The 15,595-nt window shown below is 44.5% G+C and overlaps 1 protein-coding gene and 1 pseudogene across 1 annotated transcript in view; one reads left to right on the top strand and one right to left on the bottom strand.

Annotated features, from left to right (window-relative positions):
• PPP1R14C (protein phosphatase 1 regulatory inhibitor subunit 14C) overlaps positions 1 to 15,595 on the top strand; it is a 67,605-nt gene that overhangs the window by 29,358 nt on the left and 22,652 nt on the right. The gene's annotated exons all lie outside the window — the stretch shown is intronic.
• On the bottom strand, positions 1,249 to 4,905 carry LOC107195914 (annotated as a pseudogene).

The following is a 15,595-nucleotide window of genomic DNA, read 5'->3' as shown; positions in this document are numbered from 1 at the left end:
TGGCTTACATTTTACAGACAGCACTTTTAAAGGGTATTTTGAGCTTCTTTCTGCCAGAGATGCGGATAAGTGATTCCTATTTCACCCCCAGAGGGGCCTCACTGCCAGTTTACGTCTGTCTGATCTTTCCACTCAAGTGGAAGTCTCCTCGAGAGCAGCCACTGCATCCGTTGTACCCCAGCCACTTTCCTGTCATATCTCAGAGCATAGAATAGTACCTTGCACATGGCTGGCACCCCAAAAGACCTATGAGGGGATGAATGAATGAATGAATGAATGAATGTGTAAATTTATGTCTTTGAGCAAACCACAGCTGGGCACACAGGGCTATGGTCGTGACTCATCCACTGAAGATGAGAATGACTACTTTTCCCTTCACACTCTTGATTCCTATGGCTCGGTGTCTGGAATCAAGACCACATTTAAATCCTAGGAAGTTTAGCAAATGGCGTTTTCCTTTGTGATGGTCTTCCGAAGCCCTCAGGAACAATTTTCCATCAACATTGAAGGAAATAACTCCGCTGTCCGTCTAAAAGGCAAATGTCCTATGTAATCTAGAGCCAGGCCTTGCAGAGGAGTTTACTCGGTTTACTCAGTTATTTTTATCAGGCTTTTGCAGAGCCTCTTCAAGTGTTCATGGTTTATGTGGCCTTTCATCCTGACTCATATGTGACTTATCACTTTATCATTTTGAGCATAAGCAACATTTTTAGTAAACCTGCTTCAATGTTCCACATGTAAATTAACCTCTGGTACGTGACTTCTCTGTGATAGAGAACGGTTAATAAAATGATGTGGTTAATGAAATAATGGCAACTTGAGAGAAGGAGCAGGAAAGGCAAGTGTGCTAGAGAATAGGGGAGGATTAGGCCACCTGAGATAGCAGGTAGGGGAGGGCCTCTCTCAGGTGAAGATGGGCAGGCTGAGAAGGAACCTAGCCAGAGGTAAAAAGGAGGGGCACAGTCAGATCATGAGAACCTTATGGGCCAAGTCAGAGAGTCAGACTTTTAAGTTTAGTTTGAGTCCTTTGAAGCAGAGGGACGAGGTGGTCAGATTTTGAATTATTATAATTTTTATTATTCGTTTATTTATAATAATTTTTGAATTATTATAATTTTTATTATTCGTTTCACAAAAAAGTTCAATATGAAAATGTACATGACCCAATTTTTATATCATAGTAGGACAGATGCTGTGGAGAGGGGACACGTGGAAGCAATTGATCAGCCTGGTAAACACAGCTATTGTTTATACTGGTTCCAAGGCTTCTAATACGATGATACTATTTCCCTGTATTATCACCGTGCCAATATTGTTCTGTTGCCCACTAATTGCCATCTCCACACAAATCCATCTATCACAAAAATAAAAAAGGGATCAAATCTCTACAATACTCCTTGGACATGTCCGTCACCATTTAATTTCAATGATAACTTCTTGTCCAAACGTTTTTTTTCACCTTGGGAGAATGAGCTTTGCTCGTGGTGTCTACCTGGCGAGCTCAAAGAAACCTCGCTCAATACGAAATTCCTTACATTTTTAAAGTTATACTTGGTTAATTCATTATTTTCTACATGCTTTCCTTCTTGATCTGATTTGTATTTCCACAACTAATTCCCACGATATTTCTGCTTTAGAATTAAAGTTGTGTTTTACATTGAATAACCACATTTAAATCAGATCCTTTCCAATATTTTTCACTCGCCCGGAAAATTCGACAATGTGAAAAAATTGAAATAGAATATTATACTCAACATACATTCAGTGGAGAGAGATCTAGTTATCATCAGGATTTATTTATTTCATTGGGCGATTACTACAATTTGTTGTCTTATCAAAATTTAACTGTATGTGTATGTACTCAAGAGCATAAGGGTGTCTAATTTAGAACAGTTTCATCTACTTCTGGTTTTGCTGGGTTTTAAGATAATCTACTTACTTGACTCTTCTTTGGGTAATAGCTTAATTAGATGGTCAGGCAAATCTTTATACAATGCGTTCTAAAACTATAAATGTTGTTTCTAACCGGTTAAAGGCAGCTAAGAATTTTGAAAAGACAGCGTAGCTGCTGTGTGGACACCGGCCGAGTGGGTGGTGCGGGAAGGCCAGGAGACCGGAGGTCGGTGAGGCCCAGACCGAGGTGTCGGCGGTGGGAATGGAGAAGGGTGGGTGGGTGCTCTTTGGAGTAGGGCTGACAGAGCTTGTCTAGCAGTAAGGTGACAGTGGTCATTTGCTCAGGGCACGCCGTCCCGGTGGGCAGGTGCCCCTGGGAGATGAGAAAGGAAATCGGAAGCTTCATTCGTGGCAAAGAGAACAAAAAAATGCCACCTTCTTGCGAGGTATTTTAATTACCCTTTGTTCACTCACTAAATTCCTCCTCATTGGAGTTATTTTTTGGGATATAACTAAAATCAATCCTTGAGGGCCAGGGCAGTCCTCTTTCTCCAGAATGCCAGACGAAGAGTGATCCATGTAAAATGTTTGAGTCCACTCCACGTTCCCCATGACACATACTTCTTAATATTTTTCTCTCTGTTGACACGGTGTCAGCTCAGACAGAGGTCATAATGCAATAGAGCAGATTGCAGTGCTCTTCTGTGACTCAATTGACATCCTCTTCCCATTTTTCATGGTGACTGTTATTGGATTTGAGGAAGACTCTGGTCTCTTGATTGGATAAGGAAGATACCTGGGTGTCCCTGATTGAATTCGGCCGATGTTCTGGTCTCCTTGTGAAGTACTGGGGAAATACTAAAGTCTCATCTGCATTATGTCACTAAACTATCTTTTACATTGGAGATTTCTGGTGACAGCTAAGCTCATCATATTGATGTTGATTGTTTTAGGTTTTCTGGGAACATTTTCTGACCTCACATTCTAGGGCTGCTTCTGTGTGGAACCTTTAAAACCTGTCTTCAGACCAATATGGAATGTTTTATTATCAAAGGCACCTCTGGACAGAGTTTGAAAGCCATAGGCACCTCGACACCACCAACCACAGTTTGAATCTTAACCTGGGCTTGTTCTATACTGAATCGAGCCATTACCAGCCCTCTTCCTCCTAGGTCTTGTGTACTGAGTCACACAGATCTGTTTGGGTTGTAACTCTCCTACCCTCTAACACAGAACACCTCCAGGAAGCTACAGCAAGGCAAAAGACAAGGCCATCTCTGTTCCGCAAGTTCTTCCTGACTCTTAGGCTGGCTTGGTTCCTCATCTCACTTGTAGGTTAAAGTGGCGAGAAGGATGGTTTTGGTCAAACCACTTTTAGGTTAAACTGTCTGATCCAGGACAAATCACATGAGCTCTCAAAAGTCTTCATTTCCTCACTTATAATAATAGCATACCCTATGAGGGTTGAAATGAGAAGTCATTATACTCTTTCTTGTAAAAGCTATTGGCACAGTGCCTGGTACAGTGAATCCTTAGAAACTGCATAGTAAAACTTAAATTTTGAGCTCTGTGAACAAAGGCATCACTAAGGTAAGGTAAAGAATTTGAATCAAGACTAATTTTTTCTCTGGCCTGGGTCCACTGTTGACTTCCTCAGACTTATAGTAGCTCTCATTGGTGAAACACTATAAGACAGGCACTGTGTTAGGCAAAGGGCATACTACTTAATCCTTGAGACAGCTCAGTGAGGTAGGTTCTATTATTATTTATTCCCATTTTATGGATGGGAAAATCGAGGTGCAGAAAGGTCACATGAATACTAATTGGCAGAGCTGGGACCAGACCTGTTCTGCTTGGCTTAAAGTCTGTGTTCTGAAATACTATTACTTCTTGAAGGTCAAGTTGATGTCAGGATTGAGAAACGTTCCCTAAAGAACAAATATTTAATGGAGTGTCAACAATGTGCACGGTGATGTGTGAAGCCCACTAAAAAGGAACCTGCTTTAAGTGCCCAATTACATACTGTCCCCAGTGTCACTGTTACTCGTTCTGGAGGGAAAAAAAAAAAAAAAAGAGCTAGCCAAACTTTCCTTTGTCTACATTCTGGTTTGTTGATCTCTTCTGAAAGGTTTATTAATTCACTTGTTTGTTCTCTGCCTGGACTCACTAGGAATTCATGATGGCTAACGACAAGAAGTCCCTAGCATTTATACTACATTTGTCTAGTCCATTCATTCTCCCATTTTCTAAGGCGGCGAATTCATCCCATCCCTCTTTCCTCCATTCGCTAACACAACCTCCACTAGCCTCATCTCAGCCGTTGACCTTGCTTCCTGTCTCATTGAAAAAATCGAGATAATCGGAAGGAACTTCCATAAGCTCCCACATGCCCTTACCAGCATCTGTGCCCACACACACTGTGCATCTCCTCTTACAGTGGATGAGCGGTCCAGGTCCCAAGCCTGGGACCGTCACTTATGCAATGGACTCCATCCTTCTTGCCCACTCAGGATTATTGTTTTGGTAATTTCTCTTCACCCTTCTGCATCATAATTATTTCCTTCTTTGGTGGATCCTTCCCATCATAAGTATAAACGTGCTCTTGTTACTTCATTTTATTTTATTTATTTTATTATTTTATTTTTTTCCCATTGAAAGAAATTTTTTTATTAAGTTTGTTAGGGTAACATTGGTTAATACGATTATATAATTTTCAGGTGTACATTATCATTTGACATCGGTATATTCTATTGTGTGTGTCTTGTTACTTCATTTAAAAAAAAAGGAAACGTAAAATTAGTAATTCTTTCCTTTTCTTCAAAACAAAACTCCTTGAAAAATTCTTCTATATTCTTGAACACCAAACCCAGTCCCAACCGCCCTTTGTCTTGTGAACTGACTCTGGGATTTCCCAACCAACACTGCACCGTTCTTGTTCAGTAACTGTGGCTTCTACTCAGTCCAACAGCCAATTCTTAGTCACTCACAGGGTTTGACACCGTTGATCAGCATCCTCCGCCCCACCCGCTAGAGCATGTTCTTCATCTCTCTTCCCAGGCTCCAAACTCTTCCCATTCCCTTTGCTGGTTCTCCCACTCTTTCTAATTTCTACACATCGAAGGCCTCAGGGATTAGCCCTCAGACTTCTCTGATTTTTCTACATTCCACCTCTTGGGGCTCTTAATTTTGTTTCATGGTTTACGTCGCCATCTATCTACTGATGAATCCTACATGTATATCTATCTCTGGCCTGAACCCCTCCACCAGACTTCATTCTCCTGGAATCTCCACTTGATGCCTAGTAGGCAGCTCAGCCTTAACATGTCTAAAACCAAGCTCTCGTCTTCAGCCCCATCCTTGTCCCAATTGCAATTCTTGCCTGTCTTGCTCATCTTAGTAATGGCGACCACATCTTAACAGTTACTCAAGTCAGAAACCTTGGAGTCATCCTATCTTTGCATCCTACATTCAGTTGGTCAGCCAATCTCATTGGCTTTACCTTTGAAATATATGTAGAGGCCGAGCTCCCCGATCTGGGTTCAGGACACCAACTTCTGCCTGGATTATTTTAATAGCTTCCATCTGCTCTCCCTTCTTTTGCCTTCATCCTTTACCACTCCATTCTCAACACAGTAACTAGAGTGATGTGGATATAGTTATTTAATCGTCTCTAGGACCTGGCTCAGATTATTTGAATTGTTCTTGAGTGTGCTCCAGAATGACATGGGCACAGTCGTACACTCGGTCAGCTTTTTAGTGGGAAGGAGATAGACCCCGGAATATACTGAGTGCTCAGTTCCCCTTTGCTACAAGTCTCTTTTCTTAATCTCTTGTTTAACTGCAAAGTGGAAATCGGTTGTGTAGACTGCCACTGGCTGATAGGGGCCAGGCTTCAGTTCATAGAGGGAAGGAAACTTAGAGGTTACCAAGTCCTGTGTTTTCCGGACTTGCTGCTTATCAGAGTCATCTGGGGACCTTTTAAAAGCCACTCTTGGCCTCCTTAATCAGCATCTCCAGAGAATGGGCCCAATTATCTGTCTGTCTATTTACCCATGTATCTTTTTTAAGGAAGCAGACACGCTCTTTCAGCCTCTGGAATGTCCTCCGAGCCAGCGCATTCTCATTTTGAACAGCTGTTCATGATAGTAGTTCAGTCCGCATGTCTTTTGACTGCCGATTCTTTAATGGGGCTCCTGACCCGAGCCTCCTCATCCTGGCTCTCCTCCAGTTCTTCGGCAGACGTTTATTGAATGCTGATGTGGGCATGGTTTTCTTACCTCCTCTTTCCTCCAAATCCCTCTTTTATTTTGATTACCTTTCCCTTATCCCAAGATTGTTTACTCAACCAATTCATAATCTTTCTGAGGACTTGAACACAGCTTGAGCCAAGATTTATCTTCGTATTGCACACCCCTGTTTGTTTTCTGTTTAAAGAATGTGTATAAAATGATACCGTCAACAGGATTTTTAAGTGATGTGCGTAACTTAGTGAAGAGAACCAAATAATGTTCCACCACCATACAAACTGATGTAATTTGTATGTCAATTACAAATGATTCTTGTTTTCATTAATTAAAAGAAGTCTCCAATTTTCTACCAAACAACGGTTTATTATCCTAGGATGGTTTTTGAATATTACTTTAAAATGGTGAAATAACTTTCCATCTGAGATATTTTACATTTCATTAGATTACATTGACCTCTCCTCACTCCGAAATCACTGACCTTTTTACTCAGAAGGAGCCTGGCCACTCCTGTTCCATGTCACCTTTAGCACGAACGGTTCTGTCATTTCTTAACTTGATAAAATGCCTGGCCTGGGTGGCTGTAAAGTATAAAAGTTGCTCTTACAATTTGTTCCATAACTTAAGACCTTGTTTTTATTTCAATTGCTTGGCAATAGATGTTTGTTTTTCTTTCGCGGCTAAATGAATAAAGGGGAAGTCTGCTTAAGTAGTTAAGCGTGTTGAATACAATTATTGACATGAAATTTAGAGGTGAGATTGAGCCAGTTCATAAATATAACAGTTGATCCAAGAGGCTCTCTGTCTGGGATGAATCGATCAGTGAAGGCAAGAGTTATAAAAAGAATATATCTCTCCTTTTCCCTTTTAATGGGCTTTCTTTGCATTCCTAGGGCAGCTGCTATTTATAGCCTTTCTTATATAACCTGCGTGACCGTCTCATGTACAGTTCTGGGTCAATTTCAAGAGGAAATGAAGTACCCACGCAATTCTATGGGCTCCTTTTATTTTTAACTTGAATTCTAGAAGAAATATGTTGACGTATGGTAGTTTTAGGCCTAAATATTTTATTTGGGAGAGAGCTTCAATTTATTCACTCACTAGAAAAATATTTCACTGTGTGTTTGTGGGTCGGATACCATGCCATGTATGAGGATGATAAAAATCAATGAAACATAGTCTGTGTCCTCAAGGAGCTCTTAGCGCGTTGGTGGAGACAACAGATATACATCTTGATGGCTTTTAATGTGCTAGTGACTGTGATGAGATTTGAGGTGCTAATGACCACAGAGCTGTGGAGGCCAGAGGACAGGAACTCCAGGTGCTAACACAGTGTCAGGTCATAGGCCACAGTGGGCCCGAATGGCCTTCGCCACATCTCCTGATGTGCGCTGGCTGCTGAGGATAAAAGCCTGACACCCTTCAGCCTGGTCATCATCTAGGCTGAGGGAGCTGTCTCGGTGAGCGGAGAAATGGGATTCTCCTGTCCTATGTCATGGAGACTGAGAACTGTGGTCCTAGTAGACTCTCTCTTTCTAAAAAGGAACACCACCAGGGCCTTCAGAGGGAGCCATCGCAATAGACTGTCCTTATGCCTGCCAAATGCTTGGAACAGCTAGAGGCTGGCAAGGATTTATTGTCATCGGGGGCAAATGGGCAGTCATAAATCTTTAACCCTGCCTGCCTTTATAACAGCTGGGTTAGCTTGCTAGTGCAGAGAGCCACTGGGACTCCAAATAAATCATTCAGTCAGTCACCCAACGAATAATTATGGAGTGCCCACTAGGTGTGAGACATTCTTTCATTTATGCCAATATTTAGCAAAGTAGGAGGAGTAAAGCATCAGATTCTTGAATCTAATTTCTGTTCCTAGGCCTTTTTTTTTTTTTTAAATTTGCAAGACTCTTTTGAGTATGTCATTCGGAATCCACATTCTTTCCTGGTTAGGAAAAAATCAATAAAACTTTGGGAGAAGAAACCATTCAGTACCTTTTTCTAAAAATAAAAATGTAGATCGGTGTAAAGAATTTGCCCCCTTATTATTAGTCACCAATGTTTTTCCTTTGAAAAATAAACCTGTAGTTCAATCAGTTCATTTGTTCAAATTAAAAGTAAAGGCTGGTGTCTTTTTCTTCCTTTCCATATGCTCTTACTTGTGATCTAAAACCAATGTCTGTTCCAGGAGCAGAAATCACAGATGTAGGTGAGATGCTGACTTGCTGCCTTACTAATTGAAGGTTACTTTGTGACTGAATCAGAATAACAAAATTGGAGTTTTGGGAATTATTGGAGTTATGTTACATGTTACTTACTTGCCTAGATTCTAAGCTACAAAGCTGTAACTGTAAAGGTGAAACTCTTATAATGGGGCTCATGGCTCTGTAGAGGACAGATGAAAATTTCTAGGGCTGAGGTCATTTGTGATGGTTCTTTCTTCCCCTCCCCACCCCCTCACGTTAACTTGCCCTTCCACTCATCTCTAACTAAAACTTGAACTTCTGCATCATGCCTGTAGTTTCCAAACATGTGACTTTGGGGAATGACTATAATCTCAGTCTGCAAAGGACTGCAGAAGGGTTACCAGGATTATCAGCCAAACTTGTCTTCCTTAGGCTTTGGAGAGGTACAGGATAGAGGGTATTTTTGAGGGAGAGGAGAAAACTAGGAGAGGAGGCCAGTGAATGAGGCCCAGCTCTGGCTCGAAGAATTTAAGCTGGACCAGCTGCAGGTCTGCTTCATGCGAAGACTGGCTTTCTGGTTCCCGCTATTTGTCTAGGAAGTTACCCTGTGAGACTCTCACCGCCAGCAGTCACTCCTGGGAGACACACTAGTGGGTCTGTGGCTCCAGAGGGCACTTGGCATGTGTGTAGAAGGCACTAAGTGTTTGAACTGAATCGAATGTTCATCCCCTGGGGCCTGGGATCTATGAGATCAGGGAGAAAGGGACAGGTGGCCCAAAAGTTAAAGGGTTGCTTTGTAGGTTGGCAAATGGCTGATTTCTAGGCTGTGATGGGATGTCTAGTGGTGGGTGTCTGGTTAAAGCATTGCTTTTCAGTGTGGTGGAGGCGATCTGGCGATGACATCTGTGCCCCCTGATTGCCAGGTTGCCTGGGAAAGGGGTTCTGTGTGCTTCTGTTCTGGCTGCACTGCTCCGCAGAGGGCGGAGCCTGGCTGGTTCTTGGTAAGAGGTATGTGAATGACTTCAGCGTCCCTGCCAGAACTTTATTCCTCTCATTTTCACTAATCTCGCCTCATCCCATGTTTAAGACCTGTACAAAATTACAAAAGCTGTGGAAGATTGTTTTTTTTTTTTTTCCGACTCATTTTCAAAATAGAGAAGCATTCCGTTGACCACAGCAATGCCGTCTAAGCTATGATGATCTCTCCAGCGATACTCATTTGTTAAAATGGACTACTGAGAGTCGAGTGTTAAGAAGGGCAGAGCTTTTTCTGGGTAGAAGAGTCCTGGTGCTTTATAGAGGGGGAGCAACCTACACAGAGCAGGGGAAGGGAAATGGGGTTCAGACTCGGGAAAGCACCTCCTCAGTCAGCTTGGCTCCACGTTACCCCCACTTTCTCACACTGCTGCTCCTTCCCTTGGCATTGAGGTCACCTCCCCGAACCTCTCAGCCTGGGCACCCTCTCGCCAAGTGCCCTCCTCAGCATCAAGTCCGCTCACACCCACCATTGCTCTCACCTGCTTCCCCAGCTTAAGAGATGTGCACTCAGCCGGCACCTGCAAGATGCTCTGGCCCACTCATTTGCTCTTTGAGATTGAGATGAGCAGTGACTAGAATAAGAAGACTGTATTTGTGCTGCATCCCTAGCCTAAGTCAGTGTCATTTATAACCAGGTTATTTCTGTGGCTTAAGTGGTCTTTCTTATGCCTTCAGCCCTGACTCCTTGTAGCGTCTCAGGCACACTGGGACACTTTCTTTCCCCTTCTTTTCCCCGCCCCCCACAGCTTCCTCTCTCACCTTCTTCAAGTCTTCTATTCAGATATTTCTCTCACTATTCTGACCACCCTATTTCAAATTCCAGCCATCCTATTCTTCCCTGTCCCTCTCCTCTGCCTATTTTTTTTTCTCCAAAATATTTATCACCATTTGCTACGCAATATATCGTATTAATGTGTTTATTGTCTGTCTTCCCCATCAGGGTTTACTCTCCGTGATAGTAAGTGTTTGTGTCAATTTATCCCTGGCATCTAGAAAGTGCCTGGACAATCGTAGGTATTTAGGGAATAAATGGGGCATGGATTTGCCCAGTGCTCTTGGAGCCTGATGTAGAGGTGCCTAGTTCTAGAATACTCTCATATGATCAGATATGTGGATCTTTATAGCGATGAGCTGGCATTTGTTTTATATTGCTGAGTGTTAGGACAGCAGTTTTATGCTGGGCTGATATGACATGAGGATGTGGAAAGGGGGCTGTTTCCTGTAGGTTGTGGGGACAGTGCCTGTCCTGTGGCTTTTCTCTCCACTGCAGCTGTCATTTGTAATAATGCTCCGAGTGCTCCAGAAATGAACCTTAGCCATGGGGTGTGTGGTTTAAAGAGAGGTCCAGACCTGCACTCCTGGAGGGGGATGGGCGAGAACAGCAGCCCCTGCGGAGACTGTTGAAAACATCCCTTTGTTTTATCATAGGATCAGGGTGGGTCAGGAGATTCTGATTTTTTCAAAAGAGGAATTAGGGGGATTTTGCTGTTTGGCTCTGAGCAAACTTTGGCCATTGGAGGGTATTCTTTAAAACGTGTATGTTGGGGACCTACTGGTCACATGGGGTTATACCATTTGCCAAAGGTGTTGACACTGGAATGACCTACATTTGTTTACTTACCCTTTTAGTTATGTTTCAGGTCACAGCCCAGGCCAGTTCTCTCCCACTCCCTCTGAATGGCCCAGCCACCCGTGCCGATGTTTGCCCCGTGGAGCTCGACCCCAAGCCTGACATAAACCAGGGCTTGTCTTCACTCAGCTTGCCAGCTCTTTGAGCTTCCATTCGCTTTGTTCTTCATTTCCGGGCCTCCTCGCGATGCTCCTCAGTCCTGATTTTAGTGCATGCCCTCTGGCCTCCATGATCCACAGCTAGGCATAACTTTCGTAGTTTACTTCTTTGTTTTTCTGGAGCACCTCTTCCCGAAATGGGAAGTAAATATATTAAGACATAAGAGCTAATGTGTCTTAAACGTGTATGTTTTTTCTCTAGGTCGACAGTTGGAGGGAGTGTAGGCGGCCAAGTTGGGAGATTCCAAAGCCCCCTGGGGTTTTGGAATCACCGCTCCTTTGGCTTCCAGCGGGCACCGTGACCGTCTGGAAGCCTGATGACATTGATGCTCTGTCCTGTGTGTGACCTGTTTTCCTTCTGAAAGCTTCCCCGTCTCCCCTTCACCCCGATGCTCCGGTATCCCACAGCGCTGTGCTGGTGGGTCCGCTGGGCTCCTCTTTAACTGGAAAAATGTCTTGTGGCTTCCTGGGCCGATTTAAATGTTGAATATTATAATATTTAAATTTGGACCACTTAAAACCAAGCACAAATTCCTTCTGTTTATGATTCTTCCAGTTATAAAATCAACTCAAAATTACAAATTAAGCATAGATACCCAGCCACCGAGACTCAACTGCACATGAATCTACACGATGGCTGGGGTCATTCTTTTTGTGTTAGGACTTAGGGACAGCGTGCTGCAGCTCACTGTCTTTTGAGTGATGTCATCAGGCTTCCCTTGGTGTGAATGAGTCATTTATGTATTAAATCTACCCTTTGGCCTTTTTTCTCATTAGCCCATGACAATGTAATTCTGCTCGATGCCAGTGTGTAAATACAGGAGCCAACTTGATTATAGGATGGCCATCCAGCCTATTCTTAGAATAAATAGGCTGGCTTACAGAATTTTTTTTTTTTTTTTTGGATCATCATTAAAATGAAAGAAATGTAAATATTTTCAAAGGGAGCTCACATAATCCCCAGGATTGTTTGCCTCAACGCTTTTTAGTTTCTTCCTATGCCTGTTTCCCCTGGAGGCTTACAGAAAGGTGAGCTCTCAGAAGTGTTGGCTGTCATCACAGGCCATCCCTGACTCCCCGTCCTCCTGCTGCCCGTGGGTCTCCCTCAGCTGCCACCACGTTCACAGTACTCTAATCCCAGGGTACTTCACATCCCTATTTTGAGATGGAAACCACTGTGAGCCCTCATCACTTTCAGGAAGCCGTTAAGCTGTGTGTCATAGAGCTTGAACACCGTAATCCATTTTCAAGCCGCTTTAGCTTAAGCATTGCCTTTCCCTTCCGTGTTGCAGAGAGAGGTGAGTGTGCGTATTTTTTAAAAGCTGACACCACACTTGGGTTCATGGTATAAATCTTCTGGCTGGTTAGAAGTGTGTGCACATGTGGCGTACGTTGAGTGAGTGAGTGTGTGTGTGTGTGTGTGTGTGTGTGTAAATGTTTTCACCACGGGCTGCCTGTTCTTCAGAAACCTGCCTCAGTTGCTTTACCGTAGCCTGGTGCCTGAGCCTGCTGTGAACCCCTGGCTGTTGCAGGCCCCGTTGCAAGCTGCAGCTTCTGCCTCGGGGGGCTGTGCCTCTGTCACTCAGCACTGCAGTGTGTCCCTGAGCTGAGGCAGCGTGGGGATCCTGCTCCTGCTTACAAGTTGGGGGGTGCTGGTGACGGCTTAGCTCTGAACTGCTTGTTGGTTTGTGAAGTGTCTTCAGATCCCAGGTGTGCTCCGACTACGGCATCTTTCTCCAGAACCTCCCGGGCTCCAAACCTGGATCATCTCTACTTTTTTCTTCTCTCCCATCCAACATCCGGTTCCTCCCCAAGTTCCTTCTGCTTTCCCCTTCCTATTTGTCACTGTTTAAAATCTTTTTTTTTTTCTGTTCTCACCACAACTGGCGTTCAAGCCCGGCTCCCTCTCCCGTCCCTCCTTCCTCCTCCCTTTTGCCCGGGGCCCTGCAGTTGGACCAGCTCACCCTTCTGGCATTTTCTACCCTTGCTCCGGATTCCTCAGGATTCTCTGCAGGCCGAGGAGAAACTGTCACCCTGCAGGCCGATGGATTTTGTTCGTCCTTCACTATATTTTAAAGAACTGTTAACCAACTTTTAAAAATTGGGATATTTTTACATTAAAAATCTGTATTTTAAACTCGCTAAAACTTGAAAAATCTGGCAGCACTGAGCACATGTTTCAGAAAGGTTACAGTAGGTAGGAATGGAGTGTTCTTTGCTGCCTCCCCTTGTGGCATGTTTTCTCCATTTTGCCACGCTCCCCACTACTCCTTATAGCACCCCCACTGGCCTCAGCTCTCCGTCCTGTTACCTGTGTGGCTTCCATAGCATTCAAAAGAGCATTCACATTTGCAACCCAGAGCTGTCTGCCTCGAGGCCGAGGACCTTGCTACACTCGTATTTAAAACACACCTTGTATTTTTGCCTCCTGTGTACCATTTTCCCTGTTGTGGGTGCTCTTCGTTCTCCTCTGTAAACCCCACCCCCAGCCAGCCCCAGGTGGAAGTTTTCCTCTCCTTAATTACTAAGGCACTTGGGTCTGTCGCTCTCTCTTGGTGCTGCTGCGTGTCCTTTTGTTCTGAGCTTAGACTGACAGTCCGTCCAGGGCAGATCCTCACCGAATCTGGCACACACAGCCTTGCACACGGTGGATTCTCAACAGATGTAGGACCACAAAGATGTATAAAGTGACCACGGACCTTTTTCTGTGGTTACCTATAGGAAGGCCTCAGACTAAATGTGTGAGCTGGTGACTTAGCTCAGCTGGCGACTTAGCCCAGTGACGTAGAAGAGATAATTTCACTTGTCACCAGAGTCACTGCCTGGGGATCTATTTTTAATGCGGGGAAATCCTCAAACACAGTGGGCTGTGGGTAGTCACTGCCTTGTAAGTGTTTTGATCCGTCACTAAAGGTATTCCGTGATAATGCTTTGTACAGAAGATAGAGCTAAAGAGAATTTCAAATTTAGACCATTTCCACATTACAGATATTAAATACCAAATCTACATAGGATTGTGTACTCGATACTAGATCAGTCTTTGCTTCCCAGGACTCCCCCACACGTCCCCATGCTCCGGGTCGCCATGTCCTCCTCATCCAGACTTTGGTTTCGGCATCATGGACCTTCAGAACACACCCCGATACCTAATGATGATTGTAACTACTCAGTCAGGGAATAGTTTGTATCAGCTTTCCCAATGGGAGCGCCAACCCGGGGTTTCGCGGCCGCACACCCTGGGTAATGGCAGTCACCTTGCGATGGCATTTTCTTTACTCTCTCAGCTCCTCTGACAGGGGAGAGAACTTTGCTTCCCAGCCTCCGGTCCAGAGGCTGAGTGGACTCTCGGGCAGTCCTGGTCAGTGGAATGGAAGGTTCCGTATCGTGCCATCCAGGGCAGTAGCCCCTGGCCACGTGTGGCAATTGAGCACTGAAACGTGGCTCAAGTGCCTGGGAAACAGAATTCTTAATTGTATTTAATTTCAGCGAATTTAAATTTAAATACCACATGTGGCTGCTGTATTGGACAGCCCAGATCTCAAGGGCTGGGGAAAATGGGTCAAATGCAGGGCCTGAGGGAGAGCTGTGTGTGACCCTAACGAGAGGACACCGATTGCCCGTGCCTCCCAAGTGCGTGGGACTTGACCTTGCTGCACAAGTAAAAGCCTGTTTGACCAAATTTCGCAGAGTGTCAAAGGTGAATAACGTCTGCAGGAATCTCGCTTCTGTGCTGTACCGAGGAGAGCATTACTTACTTGTTCTTTTCTTTCTTTTAAGAAAAGCAGCACTGAGTTCCCCTTAGCGGTGATTCCTTGCATAGGTTGTATATCCTGCTTCCTCTGCTTGATTTCATTAAGCCTGCACATAAATATATACCTTGTACTCAAAGCCGAACCCAAATATATACCTTGTACTCAAAGCCGAACCGATTTGGGGTGGTTGGGGGAAATAAACTGTTACTGAGATGGAAACTTGTGGTGGATTCATCTCTTTTGCTTTTACTAGCGTTGGGGACATTGTTGGCCTGATAGAAGAGAGGTTTTGTACAAAGCCACACCGTGGGTGGTCGGAGGAGCTGACTTCATCTGGAATCGCACTTGCTAGAACACGCAGGCAATGCCTGCAGCTCTGCCCTGGAGGCCCGATCACCGTGGCTTCAGCGTTTGTGGCTGGGGAGGGTCCACCTGTGATTTCTCCGCTCTGCATCTTTGCAGCTGCGCTCCGTGTCCCCGGGCGTCAGTGGCTTTGTGGTCTAGTAAGTTCGAGAGACTTACTTGGACGGTGTTTCAGTCGCCACCGGTCCTTTTACTACGAGCAGAGTCCGACAAATCACTGACAGCTCTACCACTGTCTCTCTGTGATTCCCTACTCGACTCTCCCAGTCCTCCTTTCTGCGAGAGTTTCACATACCCATGAAAAGAGGAAGTTGTGCATAGGCCCGTTTGGTGGGTG

The sequence above is a fragment of the Pteropus alecto genome, unplaced genomic scaffold, assembly GCF_000325575.1.
Source record: "Pteropus alecto unplaced genomic scaffold, ASM32557v1 scaffold176, whole genome shotgun sequence".
NCBI lineage: Eukaryota > Metazoa > Chordata > Mammalia > Chiroptera > Pteropodidae > Pteropus > Pteropus alecto.
The sequence above is the reverse complement of the archived record's forward strand: the minus strand, read 5'-3'. Positions and strand labels throughout refer to the sequence as shown.